Below are 22,504 nucleotides of genomic sequence, written 5' to 3'. Positions count from 1 at the left end.
CCCCCTTTTTTTTTGCGCTCCTCGCGCTCACCACCTCCCCCCCCCCCCCCCTTACAGCTTACAACCCCACCGCGCGCGCGCTAGCGGCCGGCGCGCGCTCCTTACTATGGGAACGACAGGTTACCCTGGAGATGGATTTTCACTCCCTCCCTCCCTCTCTCTCTGCTCCTTCCCACCCACCCGCTCCATCACCTTCCCTCTCTCTCTTCTCCCCCACCACAATTCTCTCATTAAACATTTGGGTTTGCGGCAGGATTTGAATCCAGCGCGGGAAATTTAAAACTGAGCAAAGTAGCCCAAGGTAGGAAACCAGGGTCAGGAAGAGATTGCAGCGTCTTCAGCGCCCCCAACAATCTCTGAACCAAGAGGAACTGTTATTCATTATTATACAGGGGGAGAAGTAGCTGCACAAAGACAATACAGATAAATATTTAATTAGATATGTGCATTATTGATATAAATATCTGGAGATGTTTTATACACTAATATGTGACTAATTTACTTGCAGTCTGCAACCAAAAACAGCGAAGAGGATAGTGTGCGATTGCAAACTTTGGTCGCACGTTATTTTATGAGTAGTCGTGTTGCATCAGTTACTTCACATTTTTAACATCGTTTTCTCTGCCCGCCCAGTGTAATATCTACTTGGAAAGTAAATTATGCAGTGTGAAAGGCTGGTGAAAACATTGACCACGCATTCAGCTGATAATCGTGAATAAAATCATTTTCAATGGTTACTGGTTCTTGAGAATCGCTTCTGGGACAATAGGTAACGATAACGTTGTGCGCCATTCTGTGGCATGATGATATGAACGTAAAGAGTAAAATTTGAAATGCATAAATTATTTTATTAGTGTCTTGTAGTAAATGGTGATTATTTTCCTAACGGACAGGCAGGCCTACTTTAACAGTGTCTTTTACCAATGCAGTGAGAATCACTGCATAAATGTTACTGATCATAGTTTACAGCCTTTACTAAATCTGCTGTTTATTTCGAATTTGTAGGCAATCGATGATAGCTGGTGTTGTTTAGTAATTATTGTGTTCATGCTGGCTAAATACTGGTCAATTCCATAAATAATCGTATCTATAATTTGTTAATTATTAAACAGTAAAAATGAAACGTTTTAAAGTTCGTACAGTGTAAAGTATAGTAACTATGGTTTTGAAAACATTCGAGCGTAATCCAAATTATCTGAAAATGTAGGGAAAAAATTGTGATCTGTCAGATTGTATCATTCAGTAGTAGTATTCTACACGACAAAAGTTTAAATGCAGCAACAAAACCGTGTGATGGTCAAGTCAACTACTATAATGCACTTTATTTTTTGTGCAACGGTATAACATCCAAAATGTAATAACTACCCCAATATTTTGTTTGTCGGTCTCCTTTTTTTTTATTACTTCTATACCGTATTAAAAGTAAAAATGACAACACTGACATGAATGAGGATAGATGACAGGAGTGAGAACTGTTCTCCTTGGAGAGAGATATGCGAAGAGGGAGGTCTGGTAGAGGTTTTCAAAATCGTGATTGGGCTGGATAGAGTAGATAAGAATAAACTATTCCCCTCTCATTAAAAGAACAGAACAAAAAACGATTTGCCAAAGGAGCGAGAGTGAAGTGAGGAGAAAGTTTTGCACTCAGCGAATAGTTAAGATATGGAAATCGCTACTGGAAGTGTGGCGGGAGCAAGTTCAAGATAGCATTGGATGATGTGGATAAAAAATCATGAGCAAGGGAATAGGGAAAAACAAGGAAATTTACACTTGGTAGTGGTGCTCATTAAAGGTGCAGGGACGATGGGCCGAACAGTACGTTATGCTTGTGCGACGTTATGTTTCTGGCATGGAGTGCTTGGTTTGGAACTGGACTGTTTCCTGTAAAGTATTAATTCTGTATAAAAGAACATGTACTTGATTCACTGTACACGTTAGTTTTCATATCAATTGTTCTACTCCTTCAGGCACCTTCTAATAAATAGATTTCTGGGACTAAAACCGAAACTGTGGTTGACTTTTATTGCTATCACGCTACTAACAGTATTCAAATTGTGCCTTATTCGGTGCTGTGGACGGGGAAAAAAAGCTAGTCTTATTCAGAGTTCATTGGCCATTTCCCGCTATGGCACCAACCCACAAGAACAAAATTTTGCTGAGCGGTGTCATGTCATGCTGGCAGGTGAATTCCGATTGGAAGAAGTAGTTGCCCACGGCCTAGGATCTGCAGAGTGAGGGATCCTTCCCAATCTGCATTCACGGGAATGGGGCGAAAAGCTGAACTGCTTTCAGTGACAGGACCTTCTTGATCACTGGGAGAGCGCCAAGTAATGAGCTCCGAAATTCTGCTAGCTCCCTGTTTGTTTAGCACGGTCCATTTCGCACAGTCACACACGTATGTGAAAAGCTTCACTTCAGTGTTAGATCCCATGTAAATGACAGGATCAGTTTGTCAAATCCCAGTCACACGGTACAAGGGCAGTGCGCTCAGTTTGTCCATTTTAAAATGGCCGTTTAAACCAGTCGTGTCCTGTCCCCACCGGGAAAACTCTCCTTAAAACAAAGACGAAACTGAAAACCAGCTTGTGGGAGCCTACATCTGCACATCTCTGAGTTGATTTGCCGTGTACTCGGGAGCCGTCAACGCGCTTCGCGACCAATGAGTTACTTTTGAAGTGTCATTAGTGCTGTTATGTAAACAACCGTCCCAGCAGGGTGCCGCAAGGAGCAACCGAGATGAATGAGCCACGGTTTTGTTTTGGTGGGACTTTCGTTTTTTTTAACCATTGCATTTGAAGCTGTGCACAACAGTTTCGGAGCATTGCGTGGTAGGGAGGGAAGAAAACGCTCAACTTGTGTGCCTGTGCTCACGGAAGACGCCTGCAATTTGACTAAATTTGCAATACACAACCTGTAGACAGGCATTATTTTACACTTATCTCATCTGTCTCGCTAAAAAAAAGATAGCAGCGCGATAGGGCTGCTCAGACACACTACTGGGATTCTCAAAATACAGGGGCTCGAATAGATTTTTCTACTATTGTCCTTTTTTGCCACGGTCTCTGGGGTATTTTCGTAGATCACCACCTGGCACTTTATGGTATTTGCCATTTCTACCAGTACGCGGTACTGGATTGTTCGAGGGTATTCAATGCCACTAATCCCCCTTTGGCTTTGCTTTGGTGGGCCTATGTATTCATTAGTGATCGGGGATATACAGAAGAGGTACTGTTCGTGAGTAACAGGTTTATTATAACAATATTTGGTGGAGTATAACTACTAGCTGGGACAAGTACTTTTACCCCCATCAGAAAGTCAGAATGGTTTCCTTGCCACCACCCCAATCAGTACAATATTTGGAGTCTATGTAACATGGATATTAACCATATTGGAACCATTACCTTAGTCAAGATCTTCCTTGTTGCATTATTTCTCTTTCCTTTCTAAAGATCTTATTGGTTGCAATGATGAGCTCTCAATTGTAGAAACATAGAAAATAGGAGCAGAAGTAGGCCACTCAGCCCTTCAAGCCTGCTGCAACATTCAATATGATTATAGTTGGTATCCAACTCAGTACCCTGTTCCTGTTTTCTCCCACCCCCTATCCTTTGATTCCTTTAGCTCTAAAAACTATATCTATCTCCCCTTTGACAACATTCAAATGTTTGTCTGCAAAGAATTGCTGAAGCCAATTCCACAGATTCACCATTTTCTGTGTGATCACATTTCTCCTGATCTCCGTCTTAATGGCTTCCTTAGACAATGATTCCTGGTTCTGGACTTCCTGATGTTAAGAAACAACCTTCTTATATTTACCCTGTCTTGTTAGAACTTCAAGAGTTTATATGAATTGTCTCATTCTTCTAAACTCCAGCGAATATAGTCCAAATCGATCTGGCCTTTCTTTATATACTGGTCTTGCTATCCCAGGAATCAGTTTTGATTAGCATTTGTTTCACTAGTTCACATTCTGAATATCCTTCATCATATAAGGAAACCAAAACTGCACACTGTACTCCAGGTCCAAAACATGCCCAGCTTGTGATCCAGTCTCAGTAATAGCTGCTAAATCTTATCCTTCAAACTGATTTTCTGTTTCCATCTCCAATTTTCTTTTCATGGTAGTTGTCTCCTGCCTAATGGTCCTGTTCTTCTTACATTCTTTGACTTCCTAGATTGATATCCACTTCCCAACCTCTTCCTACATCCGGCTATAAATCTACATTAACATGAAACAATAATTGTGTTTGTCTCTCCGCAGATGCTGCCTGACCCGTTGAGTCCAAAATATTTTGTTTTTATTTCCAATATCCTGCCTTCAAAATATTTTGCTTTGGTGTATTATAAGTTAAAGATCTTTCTCCATTGCCATAGTTACACATTCCACAAAACATGGGTACATCTGTGGCTTAAGTGAAGGTTGTGCCTTTTGTCTAGCCTTTCTTTTCTTTAAATATGATCTGAGTGCACTAGGTATCTAAAACCTTATCCTATACCACATATGGATATTTTAACTCTCTTCCCCTTTCTAGTCCAATATGTGGCAATAGAAGTAATCCAGAAATTTCCACTCTGGAGATTCTGCTGCTTTAAATTAGAAGATTATTCTTTGAAATTACGTGGTAGAATGGAAGAGTAGTCATTCTGTTATTGACCTCCTCAAGAATCAGAAAGTTTGCCTGCTTTGCCTCCCATTCTAGAATCTTTTTTATTCACTCGGGAACGTCCTAAGCCCTTGAATCTGGAGTGCAACGTATCATTCGAAACTCTGGACCCCCACAACTGGTGGCACGGTGACTCAGTGGTTAGCACTGCTGCATCACAGCACCAGGGACCGGGCTTTATTTCCAGCCTCAGGCAACTGTCTGTGTGGAGTTTGTGCATTCTCCCCGTGTCTGTGTGGATTTCCTCCAGGTGTTCCAGTTTCCTTCCACAATCCAAATATTTGCAGGTTAGGTGAATTGGCCATGCTAAATTGCCCATACTGTTCAGGGATGTGTAGGTTAGGTGCATTAGTCAGGGGTAAATGTTGGATAATAGGGGAGGGAGGGGCATGTGTCTGGGTGGGTTCCTCTTCGGAGGGGTCGCTGTGGACTTGTGCTAAAGGGCCTGTTTCCAGACTGTAGGGGTTCTTAAAAAAACTATCAGGCCCCCTGATTATGGAATCTCCCACATTTGCTAACTTGCATTTTCTTGCTATGTTATCTACATCGCTTGCTGGGGCATCTGATCAACAAATGTTTCTCCCTGCAAAATGTTGCAGAGTGAGGGATCCAGTTGACTCTGAAACTGTGAAACCTTCTGCTGCAAGATAACAAATCTTATACACTTCGTATGCATACAATTAAGATTTATGACAATAGGTCGTTAGTCTGTAACAATAACTTTGCATACATCTTAGACCATAAGACACAGAAGCAGAAATTAGGCCATTCAGCCCATCAAGTCTGAACCACCATTCAGTCATGGCTGATAGGTTTCTCAACCCCATTCTCCTGCTTTCTCCCCATAACCTATTTATCTCAGTCTTAAATATACTCAATGACCTGGCCTCCACAGCCCCTCCATGAATGTTGCCCACCCTGCTGAATATTATGAATATGTTTAATTTGGATTTGCAACATCTGCAGTATTTTGCTCTTATTTTTGAACATTCTGAGAAACATCTCAGATTCTGGTCCCCAGGTGATTTACTGAAGTATCCAGAGTGAGCAAAGACTTGCACTGACAACCAGTTTAGGATTGCAATGTAGCACACTTGCGTGCACTGGAAGCTGAATATCTCAATACACCACTCCCAATTCTTTGAAATCAGAAAGAACATGTATATACACTGCGCCTGTTTCAACTTAACAAAATCAGTGACAGCCTTTCATTGGTTCATTTCTCAGGGCAATGTCTTGTCTAATTCCAGTCGACCTGTCTAACCTAAATTTTATATATATTTGCAGTTAACTGTCAGTCATCACTAACCAGTACATTGCTCACAGCAACATCTTTACCACGAAGAGTCCAGTTGCCAACCAACCAGCACTTTCCTGTAAATTTTGGTTTTCCCCTTAACTTGGTATCTTTGCAAATTGGCCTGATGACTGCAAGACAAAAAACCTTCAGCAAAATGTGTCTTTTTCAGCAATACTCAATATTATCTAAATAACAAGATTTTGGACTTATTATACAGACAAATCTGGGGATTTTGATGGATAATTTATAGAAACCAAGAAAACAGTGTGTGTCAGGAACAATGCTCAATAAAAAGAATTTATAGCTAAAGATAGACTACAAATATTAGTGATGATAATGAGTCTGTGCAAGACATTGATATCAGTCAAGATTAAGTGTTGCTGGAAAAGCACAGCAGGTCAGGCAGCATCTGAGGAGGAGGAAAATCGACGTTTTGGGCAAAAGCCCTTTATCAGGCTTTTGCCCAAAATGTCAATTTTCCTGCGACTTGGGTGCTGCCTGACCTGCTGTGCTTTTCCAGCACCACTCTAATCTTGACTCTAATCTCCAGCATCTGCAGTACCCACTTCCGTCAAGACATTGGTACGTTCACTCCTGAAGTTCTGTGCACAATTCCAGTTGTGTACTACAGCAAAATCAAGGAATAACAGAATTGTGACGGTGCAGAGGAAACCATGCCTGCACCAAGTGCCAATCTCCAGCCTTTTCCCCATACCCTTGTACATTCTTTCTGTTGAAATTATCATCCAATACCCTCTTGAATCCCTCAGTTGGACCTGTCTCTATCATGTTTCCAGAAAATGCATTCCATACCTTAACTATTCACTATGATAATGTTTTTTTCCCTCATTACCCTTGCTGCTTTTGAATGTCATATGCAATCTATGCTCTCTTGTTATTATTCCTTTTATGAACAGGAACATTTTCTGACAATCTGCCCTATCTAGCCTGCTCATAATTTTATAATATTCTATAAAATCTCCTCGTAACCATCTTCTCTCCAAGGTGAATAGTCTTAACTTCTTTAATCTATCCTCATAACTGAAGTTCTTTATTCCTGCAACAATTCTTGTAAATACTTGTGCACCCTCTCCAATGCGTTCAAATCTTTCCAATAATGTGGCACTCTCACTGTAAGCATTATTCAAGCTGAGGTCTAACAAGATCAACATCACTTCCTTGCTCTTGTACACTCTGCCCCACTTAATAAAGCCAAGGACTCTGTATGCTTACGAACTCATCTCTTTGCCTGTCCTGCCATCTTTAATTATCCGTGCACACATTTACCCAGGACCCTCTGTTCCTGCACTCCCTTTAGAATTCTACGATTATTTTATATTATTTTTCAATATATTTTTATATCAAATTGTATCATCTCTCACTTCTCTATCTTGAACCTCATTTGCCAGCTATCTGCCCACTCGAACAAGGATATCCACGCATTTGATATGATGCAGCAAAGGGCTTGAAGCTTTCAAACTATGTTAGAAAGTTGAAGAATGTGGGATTATTTACTCTGGAACAACAAAGTTCCAGATGAAAAAATACGTTATTATCTAAGTATTCGAGATACTACAGATAATGTAAATTAAATTCTGATATGTTTGAGAAATTAGTCAATTCTAAAACCAAGGGATATAAGACCATAGAAATAGAAACAAGAGCAGGCCGTTTGGTGTGTCTCAGGTTTTGAAGAGAAATATGGCACTGTTTAGATTTAGCTACTTTGAACAGAGGATGTTAGCTGTTTAGGTAGGAAGTGAATGGCAAAGTTAACGATGACTGGACAGGTCTTTGAGAAAACACGATTACAAGGAGTTAATTCTTTTTGACTGGCCAGATGGCTTACAGTTTTCAATAATTGTTACATAATTAGTTAAATTTCTTGTCTCTGTTTCTTCACAGTAAATAAAGATATTTCTGTCTGTCTACCAGTTTGTAAACCATATTAGCATTTAGATCATAGACTTTTTTCCAATTCTCCCAAAAAACTGACAGTACTGTAACAGGAAAGCAGGGTATATTTAATAATAACTTTCAATAACGATACAAATCATTTTCTGGAATTTATCTTCTTTTTCTTTCCCTCTCTTGCTCCCCCTTCCCTCTTATAAAACTTCATATGTTTTAGCTTATATTCCGAGGAATAGCAGGAAATCCAATTCAACACACCCACAGCAAATCCCTTAAATCGCTACAAGTAGCATTTGACCTGTTTTGAATCCTGCCTCACCGGTAAAGTGATAAACATACAGCAAGGAGGGACAGGCCTGAGGAATCCTCAGCATGACCCTGGAGTCTCATAAAACTGGGCCCAACATCAAAAAGAAAATCTCTTATTTATTGTCATCTGCAGCCTTCCTCAGCTGATGCATCGTGCTCCTCCATGTTGAACATCACTCAGAAAAACACTGAAGGTAGCAAGGGCACAAAAAGTACACGGGGTGAGGATACATTCTTTAATGACAGACTCAGTAGCACCATTACTGAATGAACTGGTTGAGATTTACATGGTATAGCTAAAGGCCACAGCAGACAGTAAGAGATTGAACATGAGAGGAAAATGCATTTGCTTCTATCTTCATCAGTCTACTTGACCTAGATGCATCTGTTCATGAGAATATTGAGAGGAGTGACCATTGCAAAGTCCTTGCAAAGATGAAGTCATGGCTTTATGTTGACCACATCCTTAATTGTGTTGTGTGACACTATGACTGTGTTCTGAATCTGGGATAGATTCAGAACAGATTTAGCAGGCCAAAATTTAGTATCCATGCAGCACTGTTCCCACAAGCAGATGCAGAATTGTATTCAATCACATGGTGTTACAATAGACAATAGACAATAGGTGCAGGAGTAGGCCATTCAGCCCTTCGAGCCTGCACCGCCATTCAATATAATCATGGCTGATCATTCCTAATCAGTATCCTGTTCCTGCCTTATCTCCATAACCCTTGATTCCACTATCTTTGAGAGCTCTATCCAACTCCTTCTTAAATGAATCCAGAGAGTGGGCCTCCACTGCCCTCTGGGGCAGAGCATTCCACACAGCCACCACTCTCTGGGTGAAGAAGTTTCTCCTGAGCTCTGTCCTAAATGGTCTACCCCGTATTTTTAAGCTGTGTCCTCTGGTTCGGCACTCACCCATCAGTGGAAATATGTTTCCTACTGCCAGAGTGTCCAATCCTTTCATAATCTTATACGTCTCAATCAGACCCCCTCTCAATCTTCGAAACTCAAGGGTATACAAGCCCAGTCGCTTCAGTCTTTCAGTGTAAGGTAATCCTGCCATTCCAGGAATTGACCTCGTGAACCTACGCTGCACTCCCTCAATAGCCAGAATGTCTTTTCTCAAATTTGGAGACCAGAACTGCACACAGTACTCCAGGTGTGGTCTCACCAGGGCCCTGTACAGCTGCAGAAGCACCTCTTTGCTGCTATACTCAATTCCTCTTGTTATGAAGGCCAGCATGCTATTAGCCTTCTTCACTACCTGCTGTACCTGCATGCTTGCCTTCATTGACTGGTGTACAAGAACACCCAGATCTCTCTGTACTGCCCCTTTACATAAATTGATTCCATTGAGGTAGTAGTCTGCCTTCCTGTTCTTGCTACCAAAGTGGATAACCATACATTTATCCACATTAAACTGCATCTGCCATGGATCTGCCCACTCACCTAACTTGTCCAGGTCACCCTGTAATCTCCTAACATCCTCATCACATTTCACCCTGCCACCCAGCTTTGTATCATCAGCAAATGTGCTAATGTTATTGCTGATACCATCTTCTATATCATTAACATATATTGTAAAAAGCTGTGGTCCCAGCACGGATCCCTGCGGTACCCCACTGGTCACTGCCTGCCATTCCGAAATGGAGCGTTTATCACTATCCTTTGTTTCCTATTAGCCAACCAATTTTCAATCCAATCTAGTACTTTGCCCCCAATACCATGCACCCTAATTTTACTCACTAACCTCCTGTGTGGGACTTTATCAAAAGCTTTCTGAAAGTCCAGGTACACTACATCTACTGTAGTGGGCGGCACGGTGGCACAGTGGTTAGCACTGCTGCCTCACAGCGCCAGAGACCCGGGTTCAATTCCCGACTCAGGCGACTGACTGTGTGGAGTTTGCACATTCTCCCCGTGTCTGCGTGGGTTTCCTCCGGGTGCTCCGGTTTCCTCCCACAGTCCAAAGATGTGCAGGTCAGGTGAATTGGCCATGCTAAATTGACCGTAGTGTTAGGTTAAAGGGGTAAATGTAGGGGTATGGGTGGGTTGCGCTTCGGCGGGTCGGTGTGGACTTGTTGGGCCGAAGGGCCTGTTTCCACACTGTAAGTAATCTAATCTAATCTAATCTAATCTACTGTATTTCCCTCATCCAACTTCATAGTTACAACCTCAAAAAATTCAAGAAGATTAGTCAAGCATGATTTCCCCTTCATAAATCCAAGCTGACTCTGTCCTATCCTGTTACTACTATCCAGATGTGCAGTAATTTCATCCTTTATAATAGACTCCAGCATCTTTCCCACCACTGAGGTCAGACTAACTGGTCTATAATTACCTGCTTTCTCTCGCCCACCTTTCTTAAAAAGTGGTATAACATTTGCCACCCTCCAATCCTCAGGAACCGACCCCGAATCTATTGAACTCTGGAAAATAATCACCAACGCATCCACGATTTCCCGAGCCACCTCCTTCAGTACCCTGGGATGCAGACCATCAGGCCCCGGAGACTTATCAACCTTCAGACCTAACAGCTTCTCCAACACCAAATCCTGGCAAATATAAATTCCCTTAAGTTCAGGTCCTTCAGCCACTGTTACCTCAGGGAGATTGCTTGTGTCTTCCCAAGTGAACACAGATCTGAAGTACCCATTTAATTCCTCTGCCATTTCTTTGTTCCTAGTAATATATGCCCCTGTTTCTGTCTTCAAGGGCCCAATTTTTGTCCTAACCATTTTTTTGCCTTGCACATACCTAAAAAAGCTTTTACTATCCTCCTTAATATTCTTGGTCAGTTTACCTTGGTACCTCATTTTTCCTCTGCGTATTTCCTTCTTAGTAATCCTCTGTTGCTCTTTAAAAGCTTCCCAGTCCTCAGTTTTCCCACTTATCTTTGCTATGTTATACTTTTTCTCTTTTACCTTTATATGTTTCTGAACTTCCCTCGTCAGCCACAGCCGCCCATGCCTCTTGCTGGGATCTTTCTTCCTTTTAGGAATGAACTGATCCTGCAACTTCTGCATTATACACAGAAATATCCGCCATTGTTCCTCCACGGTCATCCCTGCTAAGGTATTGCACCATTGAACTTTGGCCAGCTCCTCCCTCATAGCTCCATAATTCCCTTTATTCAACAGAAGTACTGTCACTTCCGACTGTACCCTCCCCCTCTCAAATTGCAGATTGAAGCTTATTGTATTATGGTCACTACTTCCCAATGGCTCCTTCACTTCGAGGTCTCTGACCAATTCTGGTTCGTTACACAATACCAGATCCAGAATTGCCTTCTCCCTGGTCGGCTCCAGCACCAGCTGCTCTAAGAATCCATCTCTGAGGCACTCCACAAAGTCTCTTTCTTGTGGCCCAATACCATCCTGATTCTCCCAGTCTACCTGCATGTTAAAATCCCCCATAACAACTGTAGTGACATCTTTGCGACAGGCCAATTTCAGCTCCTGATTTAACTTGCATCCGACATCCAGACTACTGTTTGGGGGCCTGTAGATGACTCCCAAGAGGGTCTTTTTACCCTTGGTATTTCGAAGCTCTATCCACACTGACTCTACATCTCCTGACTCTAGGTCCCCCCGCGCAAGGGACTGAATATCATCCCTTACTAACAAGGCCACCCCACCCCCTCTGCCCGTCAGTCTGTCCTTACGATAACACGTGTATCCTTGAATATTCATTTCCCAGGCCCTGTCCACTTGAAGCCACGTCTCAGTTATCCCCACAATATCGTATCTGCCAATTTCCAAAAGAGCCTCAAGCTCATCCATCTTATGTCTAATGCTTCGTGCATTCATGTATAGTATTTTTAATTTGTTACTGCTCTCACCCTTCCCATCAACCCTTATTTCACTCAACCTGACAGCATGATGCCTTTCCGAGTTTTCTGCCTCATTAATACAGTTGTCTTTCTTGACTTCTCTTGTTCTAACTTTCCCTTCAATTTCCTTTTTAAACATCCAGCTTGTCCCCTCCCCCCCCCCCCCCCCCCGCTACTTAGTTTAAATCTACCACATGGTTCTGACTATTCCTGATTCTACTATTACTATCAATCCAAGAGACTGAAGCTGGTTCAATGAGGAGTGTCAAGAGCCCCATTAGGAAGATCTAAAAATTAGATGCCAAAAGCATAACAACGTGCAACTCACTGTGGAAGAGGCATGTGATAGACAAGGCTAAGTGATCCAATGATAAATGAATCAGATGAAAATTCTATGGTCCTACTACATCCAATTGTGTGTGTGGTGGACATTTCAACAACTAACAGAAAAAGTAAGCTCCAGGAGCATTACCATCTTCAATGATGGTGGAACCCAGCAGGAATGTAAAAATCAAAGTTGATGCACTTTCATTCATCCTCAGGCAGAGTGCCAACTGGATGGTCCATTTCAACCTCTTCCTGAGCCTCCTGCAAAAATTCAATTCACTTTGGTATAGCAAAGGCAAGAGGCACAACAAAATCCTAGCTGTAGTGTTGAATACATAATTCTTGAACTAGCCATCTCTAACCAGCCATTCCAATGCAGCCACAACATTGGCATTAACCCAACTAAGATAAAATTGTTGAATTATGACTTGTCCAGAAAAAAACACAAGAGAAACCAATTAGCATCTCATCTATTTATTTTCAATTATCAGAAGTGTGTTGAAAGATACTATAAACAATGCTAGCAAGCTTATCAATACTCTGCTCACCAGTACTCATTTTGGGCTCAAGCAGTACCTCAGAATTCATCACAGCCTTTGTCCAAATGTGACCAAAATAATTGAGTTCTAGAAGTGAAGCGAGACTACCTGCCCTTGATATTGTTTGACCAAGTGCAACATTGAGGAGAATGGTAAAGTTCAGATCAATGGGAATCAGGGACAAAGCTCTCCATTGTCTTGAATCATACATGGCATAAAGGAAGAAGACTTTGTCGTTGGAAGCCATTAATCTCAGTCCCAACATATCATCAAAATCTTTCCCCCTACCAAAAGGCACAAGTCATGAACAAAATTTTCTCCACTTGCCTGCTCGAATGCAGCTCCAACAACATCCAAGAAGCTCAAAACTATTCAGGCCAAAGCAACCTTGTTGACAACATTCATTCTCTCTACCACTGGCACACTGACTGCAGTGTGTACTGGTGCAAGATATATGTTAGCAACTTTCCAAGGCTCCGTCATTGAAGTTAGGAATGTTCATAGAGCTGCCTTTTTCTGTTAATTGTTTAATTGTCCACCACCATTCATAACAGAATGTAGCAGTACAGCAGAATTTTCACCCGATCCATTAATTGTGGGGTCACTTAACTCTTGTCTATCATATGCTTCTTCCACATTTAACATATATGTTCCTGTGTTGTAGCACCTCTCATGTGCACAACCTCTACCACCTAGAAGGGCAAGGACAGTTGACTCATAGGTACATGCTGCCACCTGCAAGTTCTGCTTGAAGTTACACACCTTGCAAAGCAGTTCAGTGCGTTAAAATCCTGGAACTCAGTTCCTCGTGGCAGAATGAGAAGGATTTCATTATATGGAGAGTTGTAACTCAAGAAGCTAGTACAACATTTCATAAGCAACTAGGGACAGCCAAAAAACATTATCATTTCTGGTGACACCCAGATCCCATGAACAAATACAAACAGTTGTAACAAATTGAAGGTATGAAGAAAACTTGGAGCAGCAGGTTAACATGGCATTGGCTAACACAATCGATGAAGAGTCTGTGAAGGGAGGGAAATTTAAAAGTACCACTTTATGATTTCTGTATGAGAGAAGTTTTTAAGGGTGATGATTTTAGTGGGAGGAAAGCTAATTGAATTACTACCTGGCTGAAAGGGGTGAAATCTAAGGGTTAAGGGTTTGTCTTAGTGTATCTTAAAAGAGGCAGTTACCACCCACAGGGTTCAGTTTCCAAGGCCACTTTTCTTCACTGTGCATATCAGTTATTTGGATGTAGTTCTAGAGGCAATATTATCTAAATTTTCAAACAACATCAATCAGAGGTGCAATTACGTCTTTAGACAACCAAAAGACAGTGCAAAGGGATTAGTATGGTGAGGGAATGAGCTCATAAAAAGCAGTGATTTTACTGTCATTAAAATGGCTTATTTATGAACATTAATTGATAACTAATAATATTGCAAGTGAACATTTTCAGTGCATGTTCTTCACAGAACATCATCAGAAATCCTCTACAAACACCTAAAGAACATAAATGTTAATAACTAAATATGACAGAAGTAACAATTAAATGCAATTTAATTAATATTATATTGCCCTGTGCTATAATTCAAGTATACAATTTCCTCTGTGCCAATACATATCTTGTGCTGTGAGTGATGACAATTAACTGGAAGAACTATTCCTAGTCAAAGTCTGTCGCTACTGTTTTTCTGTCTATTTTCAGAGACTGCTTTTCTGTAAAAGAATGTGTTTGCTGGAAAGGGTGGAAACACAAGGTGATAGCTGGTGATAGCACATGTAAATTTTGTGGTTGCGTATTATTAAACATTGTTTTTCAATGTTGAGGGAAAATCAGATCAATTATCCAATTGTTTTAATTCACCAAATGAAATATGATGCTTCTATCATTTAAGGTAAAATAACCTATAAAGGCAAATTGAACTCTACTGTGAAAGTGCTGTATCATTTATTTAGAATATTTACCATTACATCTGAGCCTCAACCTAAGATAAGTGGGTTATCACTAACTCAGCAGTAGATAGAAAAGCTGAGGGAAAAACCCAGCTGCACTTCTGAATTTACTAGCAGAATATTACTGCCTATGCTAGGGGGAATGGTAACTACATCGAGAAAATGTTACGATAAGCTAGGTTTTTTTGCACCTTTTCAACACTTATGATGTATTGTTGTACAGTAATTTAAATAATCCCTTCATAACTGAATTTGTTACTCTGGGAAACAGACTGGCATTCGTTATTTCATTTATATTTTAAGGCATTTGAGTCATACCTATTTGACGTAGAGACTAAGCTGCTCAAGTGTATCCTAGGACATAGTGGAAAGCTAGGGAAGAAATTGCAGGGCACCGAGCAGAGATATTTGTATCACTGACAGCCATGAATAAGGTGCCAGAAGACTGGAGGGTGACTAATGTACCATTATTTAAGGAAGACTGCAAGGAAAAACCAGGGAACTACAGACCAGTGAGCCTGATGTTAGTGGTGGGTAAGGTGTTTGAAGGCATTCTGAGGGACAGGATCTACATGCATTTGGAAATGCAAGAACTGGTTAGGGATAGTCAGCATGGCTTTATGTGTGAGAAACTTAAGTGAGTTTTTTCAAGAGGTGACCAAGAAAATAGATGAAGGCAGAGCAATAGACATTGTCTAAATGAACTTAAGCAAGACCTTTGAACATGGTAAACTGGTTACTAAGTCCAGATCACATGGGATCTAGGGAGAGCTTGCTAATTTGATACAAAATTGGCTTGATAGTAGTGTGGTGGGAGAGGGAGAGGGTTGTTCAAGCTGGAAGCCTATGACCAGCCACAAGAATCGGTGCGGGGTCCACTGTTGTTCACCATTAGTAAACATTTGAATGAAAATATTGGAATCATGGTTAGTAAATTTGTGGATGACACCAAAATTGGTGATATAGTGGTCACTGAAGAAGATTATCTAAGAGTACAGCAGGATTTTGATAAACTGGGCCAGTGGACCGAGCAATGGCAGATGGAGTTTAATTGAGATAAGTGCAAAGTTTGCATATGACAAACTCGGGCAGGACTTGCACAGTTATTGGTAGGCCTTGTTGTCAAACAGAGGGACCTAGTTCCTTGAAGGTAGCATCACAGATAGATAGGGTGATGAACAAGGCATTTGGCCCACTTGCCTTCATCAGTCAAACCATTGAGTACAGAAGTTGGGATGTGATATTTTGGCTGTCCAGATGGGAAAGATGTTATTAAACTGGAAAGAGTGCAGAAAGAAAATTTACAAGGTTGTTACTGAGACTGGAGAATTTGAGTTATAAGGTGAGGCTGGATAGGCTGGACATTGCCTCCTGTACTGACCTCATAAATGTTTATAAAATCATGAGGGGTACAAATAAGATAAATAGCCAAGGCCTTTTTCCCCAGGGTAGAGGTGTCCAAAACTAGAGAGCTTAGATTTAAGATGAGATGGGAAAGATTTAAAAGGGATCTGAGGGACAATTTTTCACATAGACGGTTGTGCATGCATGGAACAAGCTGCCAGCAGAACTGGTAGAAGATAAATATAATTATAATTTTTAAAGGACATTTGGACAACGTTTAGTGAGATATGGACCAACCGTATGCAGACTAGTTCAGTTTAGGATATCTGATCAGCATGGACAAGTTGCGCCGAAGGGTCTGTTTCCATGCTGTTTGACTCACTGTTGTTAGTGCCATTCAGCTGTTGGTGGGACAGTGTCCAATTTTTAAAGCTAATGGAAGTCTGGCTCTTTTTTTCAGGGTTATGGCTGAAAGTGAAATTTGAATTTGATAGTTATCTTGAATTTAAAAAGTTAGCCTAGTGATCACCATGTAACCATTGCCAAGTGCTGTAAAAACCTATCTGGTTCACTGATTCTCTTGAGAAAGAATTCTGCCATCCTTATTTGTTCTGGCTTACATGCGAGTCCAGACCCACAGCAATGTGGTTGACTTTAAACTGCCCTCTGAGATGGCCTAGAGAAACAATCAGTTCAAGGGCAACTATGGATGGCCAACAAATGTGTCTACATTCAATTCAAGAATTAAAAGACATTTTAACAAGGGTAATGTTAAAGAAGAATTTGACCATTGAACTGGGGAGAACTGAATGCTTATCCAAAACATGACATTATGTTCAAATATTTTGGAAATGTGGAGTTTAAAGCTTTGGCAATTAGAGAAAATGAATCAATTGCCAGCCTTTTGAGGAAGGCATGATGCAAAGGCTTCTTTGAGAAGAAACACAAGGTTATTGGAAGCATATCGGTTGATTAGGAAATAGTTGCAGGAGGAGAGGGTTTTGAAGGAGGTATTTTGTGTAAAAAGAAAAATAAGAATATCGGTGATGAGGTGAAAGATGTTTGTGGCAAGAGAAAGGACATAAGAAGTAGGAGCAGGAGTAGGCAATTCATCCCCTTGAGCCTGCTTTGCCATTTAGTATGATCATGGCTGATATCATCTCAGCCTCAATTCCGCTTTCCTGCCTGCACTCCATAATCCTCTAACCCTTCACTAATTGAAAATCTGTGTATGTTTTCCTTAAATTTACTCAGTGTTCAGGCATTCACCACACTCAGGGTAGAGAAATCCACAGATTTAGGACAGTTTGGGAGAAGTGGAAAAGAGAATATATCTCGTGGCCAGGACTAAATTGATGTGGGAAGGAGCTCAGGTGATAGCTAACATGTACATAGAGATGAATGTCTGAGTAAACCTTAGATTACATAACAAGAGGTGCCACATCAAAGGTGACTACACAAATAAAGGGCTACACATTAACATGAATAGAGGATTGGTTAACACACAGGAAACAGAGCAGACATAAATGAATTAGTTTTGGGTTGATAAGATGGAAAAGATATGATGAGTGGAGTGTCACAGGTCAGTGCAGAACTCTTGTATTTACAACTTATTTCAATGACTTGGATGAAAGGACAAAATGTATGGTTGCTATTTTGGCTGATGACACACCAATAGCAAGAAAAGTAAATTGTGAAGTAGACATAAGGAGTCTGTAAAAGGATCTACATACGTTAAGTGAAGAGTGAAAAATTGGAAGATAAAATCTAATGTGAGAAAATGTGAAATTGTCCACTCCAGGAAGAATGAAAAGACAGTTTATTATTTAAATATAGAGATTAGAATTAAAAAGGGATCTGGATGTCCTAGTACTTAAATTGCAACAAGTTAGCATACAGGTACAGCAAGAGATTAGGATGGCAAATGGAATGTTGTTATTTATTGCAAAGAGAATGGAATTTCTACATAGTGAGATTATGCTTCAGTTATACACTGCTTTGGTGAGACCACGTCTGGTATACTGTGTACATCTAATATACTATGGGTTGTCTTCTGAAGAAAGCTCGGATTGGGTGTGTCTCCATTGGAATTTAGAAGAACAAGAACTGATCTTATTAAACCATTTAAGATCCTGAGGGGATTTGCCACGGTATATGTTAAAAACATGTTTCCCTCACACGAAGCATTAAAACTAGGAGACACCATTTTAAAAATAAGTAGTTTCCCACTTAATGTAGAGCTGATGTAATTTTCTTTTCTCTCAAATGCTTGGAAGAATCTGGAATACAGATGCATTAAATACTTTTAAGGCAGAGGCAGATCATTTAGTCATAGAGTCATAAACATGTACAGCATGGAAACAGACCCTTCGGTCCAACTTGTCCATGCCGACCAGATATCCCAACCCAATCTCGTCCCACCTGCCAGCACCCGTCCCGTATCTTCCTATTCATATATCCTTTCTATTCATATACCCATCTAGATGCCTTTTAAATGTTGCAATTATAGTAGCCTCCACCACTTCCTTTGGCAGCTCATTCCACACACATACCACCCTCTGCGTGAAAAAGTTGCCCCTTAGGCCTCTTTTATATCTTTTCCCCTCTCACCCTAAACCTATGCTCTCTAGTTCTGGACTCCCTCACCCCAGGGAACACATCTTGTCTAGTTACCCTATCCATGCCCCTCATGATTTTATAAACCTCTATAAGGTCATCCTCAATAAGGAAGTTAAAGGGTAAGTTAGATAGACCGGAAAGTGAAGTTGAGACCACAGTCAATTCAGCCCTGATCTTATCAAATGGGACAGCTTCGAGGATCTGAGGGTTCTACTTCTGCTCCAATTCAAATGTTAGTATATAAGAACCAGAGAGTTAGATATAACAGTTAGAGGAACTTAGGAAAGTGAACAGAGGAAACCAGTGTAGTTAAGAGTCTGTGAAGAGTATAAAGAGCTCCATGGGTTACAAATATATTAGAGTGTTCTGGATAATACAAGGAGGATTGGGAATCTGGGATTTGAAAGTATAGTCAAAAGGCCTGGAAAGACAATCAAAGGATTCATCATCTGCAAGGACAACAAAAAGTTCATGGCTTGAAAGTGTAATCCTGTAGTTTCGGCATGCGAGAATTGTTATCGAATTTTAGGACTGTAAAAACAGTCAGAGGTGTCTGGTTCTTTTTCAAGTACAAATACAGTTCTATGAAGACAGTTGCAAGCATGTATGTGAACATAAAAGCAGGAGCATGTGTCGGCCATTTAGCAGCTGGAGCCTGCTCTGCCATATGATAAGATCATGACTAATCTGATTGTAACCTCAAAGATACATTCCCACCTACCCCAATAACCTTTGCTTAAGAAGAATCCATCTATCTTTGTTTGGAAAATATTCAAGGATTCTGATTCCACAACATTTTCAGGAAGAGAATTCCAAAGATTCGCGGCCTTCTGTGAAAATTATTGCACCTTTTCTTTGTTTTAAATAGGTAACCACTGATTTTTAAACAGTGACACCTAGTTCTAGGTTCTGCCATAAGTAAAAAATAACCTCTCCACAACTATTGTAAAAGCACAAAAAAAAACATTCAGAACAGCAAGCTGTACTTGCAGGATTGGACAGCAAAGTTGCTGTTAGTTTTAGAATTATCCAGAGTCAGGGTTTAGAAAATCTTCTGACTGGCTTAGAAGAAAACTCCAGAAGTGGGAAAACTGCTGGAAGCTGGGTGTATGTAATACTCATATATTTGTTTTGAAAGTTTTCTGAAGTCAGTAAGAAGAAAGCTTGAGAAACCAATTACAACCATGGCAACTGAATTTGGTTTTTAAGTGGAAATAGAGATACCCATCACTGAGGTTGAGTATCTGTAAACTTGTTGGTGGTAAATGAGTTGAATTCTCATTTTTGATTTTTCTAATAAAACATTTTAGTAGTCTTGTATAATGTAAAATGGTTCATTTTTTGTGTTTGAGTTATTAATTTTGATAATATTTTGCAAAAAGTATTTTATCATCCTCTTGTGAATATGTTCAATGACTTACCTCCATAGTAAACAAAAAATGAAAATAAAATGTATCGTCTCTCAAGCCAGGTTTCACTCTTTACCAAAACAAGCATTTGGATAATCAAAGAAGCCAATGGGATATGGGAAGTGGAATAGAAGTTTGCGGATACTTGGTTGAAGTTGACAGAAAGGTGAGAAATGTCCATATATATCATATTGTCCCATGGAGGAATGAACAAAAACAATCTTTTTGATCATCAGTGCATTGCTAGGGTCTGAAGCACTAATTTCTGAAAATGAAACAGATGTTTCTTTGAGTACTGATCTGACACCATATATTCCAAACCCTGACTCGACACTAAAACTTGTAAGAAGATCAGGAAGGCTTCATAAACCAGTTTCTAAATATGATTTGTAGATGTAGTTTTTTAAAAATAAAGTCAATTGTAACTATGCCAAGTGTACGCATTCATAAACATTTATTTATTTGCATTTCACTGCTGCAGTTGTATAGTTAGTGAAACATGGAATTAAAAAAAAACTTGTTTTTGAAGGGGGAAAGCAATGTAATGTGTTTATATATTATGAGCATGTGCACTATACAATTACATCATTAAACACATGAACAGTTAACTTGGTGTCCGTCTTTCATTGTAAGTGCATCTCAATGTGTAACAATGAACTATTGTTTTGGACCTTGGGCCAACTGTTCCACGTGGCTAGCTCAAACTAACGGAGGAATATGCATCACGTTCACTTCAAAAGAGTTCACTTTCTAGCCCCACACCTTTTTCAGAACGGGAGCAGTCTATTCAACTTGAAAATGACTGATCTGTATCTGAAGTCTATTTATTCACCTTTGCTCCATATCCCTGAATTGCCTCGCTACCTTAGCTCTCTAATCTTTACCAGATTTAGAAACCCCGCATCCCTTGTTGTGTCCTCTAAGCTCAGAATCTGGTGTAGTTCCCTCCCATTTCTTTGGATCACACTTTTCTAACCCCTCAGCTCCCTGTTTTCCTTCCAAAGTATATAATTCACCTCAGAGTGCATTGTAACAGGAATAGACCATACAGATTATTGAGCCTAGTCAGCCATTTAATACAATCATATGCTGATCCCACATTATCCTTAGAACCCTTTACTCAGTTGGTAACCATAAATCAAGCCATCTCTACTTTAAACACAATCAAAGGCTGTGGTAGAGAAATCTAAAGGTTGACAAAGCTCTGAGTAAAAAATTAAATCCTAATCCCAGCCCTAAATTATGTGCAATTTATTTTTAAACTGTGCCCCAGTTTTAGATTCCCCAAGCAGAGGAAACATCTGTAACTTCCTTCCTACCTATTTTTCTAATCAACCTGTTTAGAAATATTATTGAAGAACTTTGGAGCAATTGCGACTTGAACCCAGGCCTCCTGTTCCAGGGATAGGGACACTACCACTGTGTCACAAGAGGGTTCTTCAAATGTTGATAATTAGTTTATTTTTCTAACTAACCTATTTCCTTTTCCATCACTTCTTTAAGTCTTTTGAAGGTTTCAATGAGATCACCTCTCAGTCTTCAAAGCTCCAGAGAATGCAAGCCCAGTTTGCCCAACCTCTCTACATAGGACAGCCCCGCCAACCCCGGAACAAGTTTGGTGAACCGCTGTTGCATTTCTTCTCTGAAAATCATATTTCTCCTAACCTTGTAAAAACTTAGTGTATATTCCTCTTTTTTGAGATGTACCCACATTAAAAGTTCCAATTAAATCTTTATTATTTACTCTCACCGGTTGTTTCTTTCTGTCAGACTTTCTTTGGCATCTAATCTTTCGAGCTCCACACCTCCAGCAAAACTGAGCATAAGAGAAAAAGTGGCTTCAGGAAAATTTCCAGCCGTAACTTTGCTTTCAAAAAGATAAATCTTTTATATGTTTGACAATATAAGTAGATATTCAGAAGTCATTTTAACATTAATGAACTATTTCCCACTATTGACTTTGAAAAGGATGCATTGGACGAATTCTTCATTAGCATCAAATTGCCTATTTTTGGCCACAGAATAAACAAAACTTGGAGATTACCTTGCCTCTCTGTTACATGATGTACTCTTGCACTTTCTGTGCCTCAGGGATGACATTCCTATACAAAGTCTATGTTATCACAGTTGCTTAAGCGCCACTTTTCTGCACTGGCGACAGGCAAGGTACCATTTGCCTTCTTAGAAAATGAATGTCACTTTAGTTACTGTTTTGAACAATAACCATCAGACTAAACCTTGTTAGTTGAGCAGTCCTTCAGAGTTTTATACTAAAGGAAAGG

General features: G+C 40.2%; 1 long non-coding RNA gene across 1 annotated transcript; it reads left to right on the top strand.

The window, feature by feature from the left end:
- The first annotated feature begins 20 nt into the window (after positions 1-20).
- LOC148149988 (uncharacterized) lies at positions 21-21,958 on the top strand. The gene is made up of 3 exons (XR_015757245.1): positions 21-769; positions 20,281-20,388; positions 21,726-21,958. It is a non-coding gene; the product is annotated as an uncharacterized LOC148149988 (long non-coding RNA).
- Positions 21,959-22,504: the final 546 nt, after the last annotated feature.

This window comes from Chiloscyllium plagiosum, unplaced genomic scaffold, assembly GCF_037043375.1.
Source record: "Chiloscyllium plagiosum isolate Xiang-an unplaced genomic scaffold, Cpla_swu_hap1 HiC_scaffold_5, whole genome shotgun sequence".
Classification (NCBI taxonomy): Eukaryota; Metazoa; Chordata; class Chondrichthyes; order Orectolobiformes; family Hemiscylliidae; genus Chiloscyllium; species Chiloscyllium plagiosum.
Note: the sequence above shows the minus strand (reverse complement) of the source record. Positions and strands in the feature narration are given on the sequence as shown.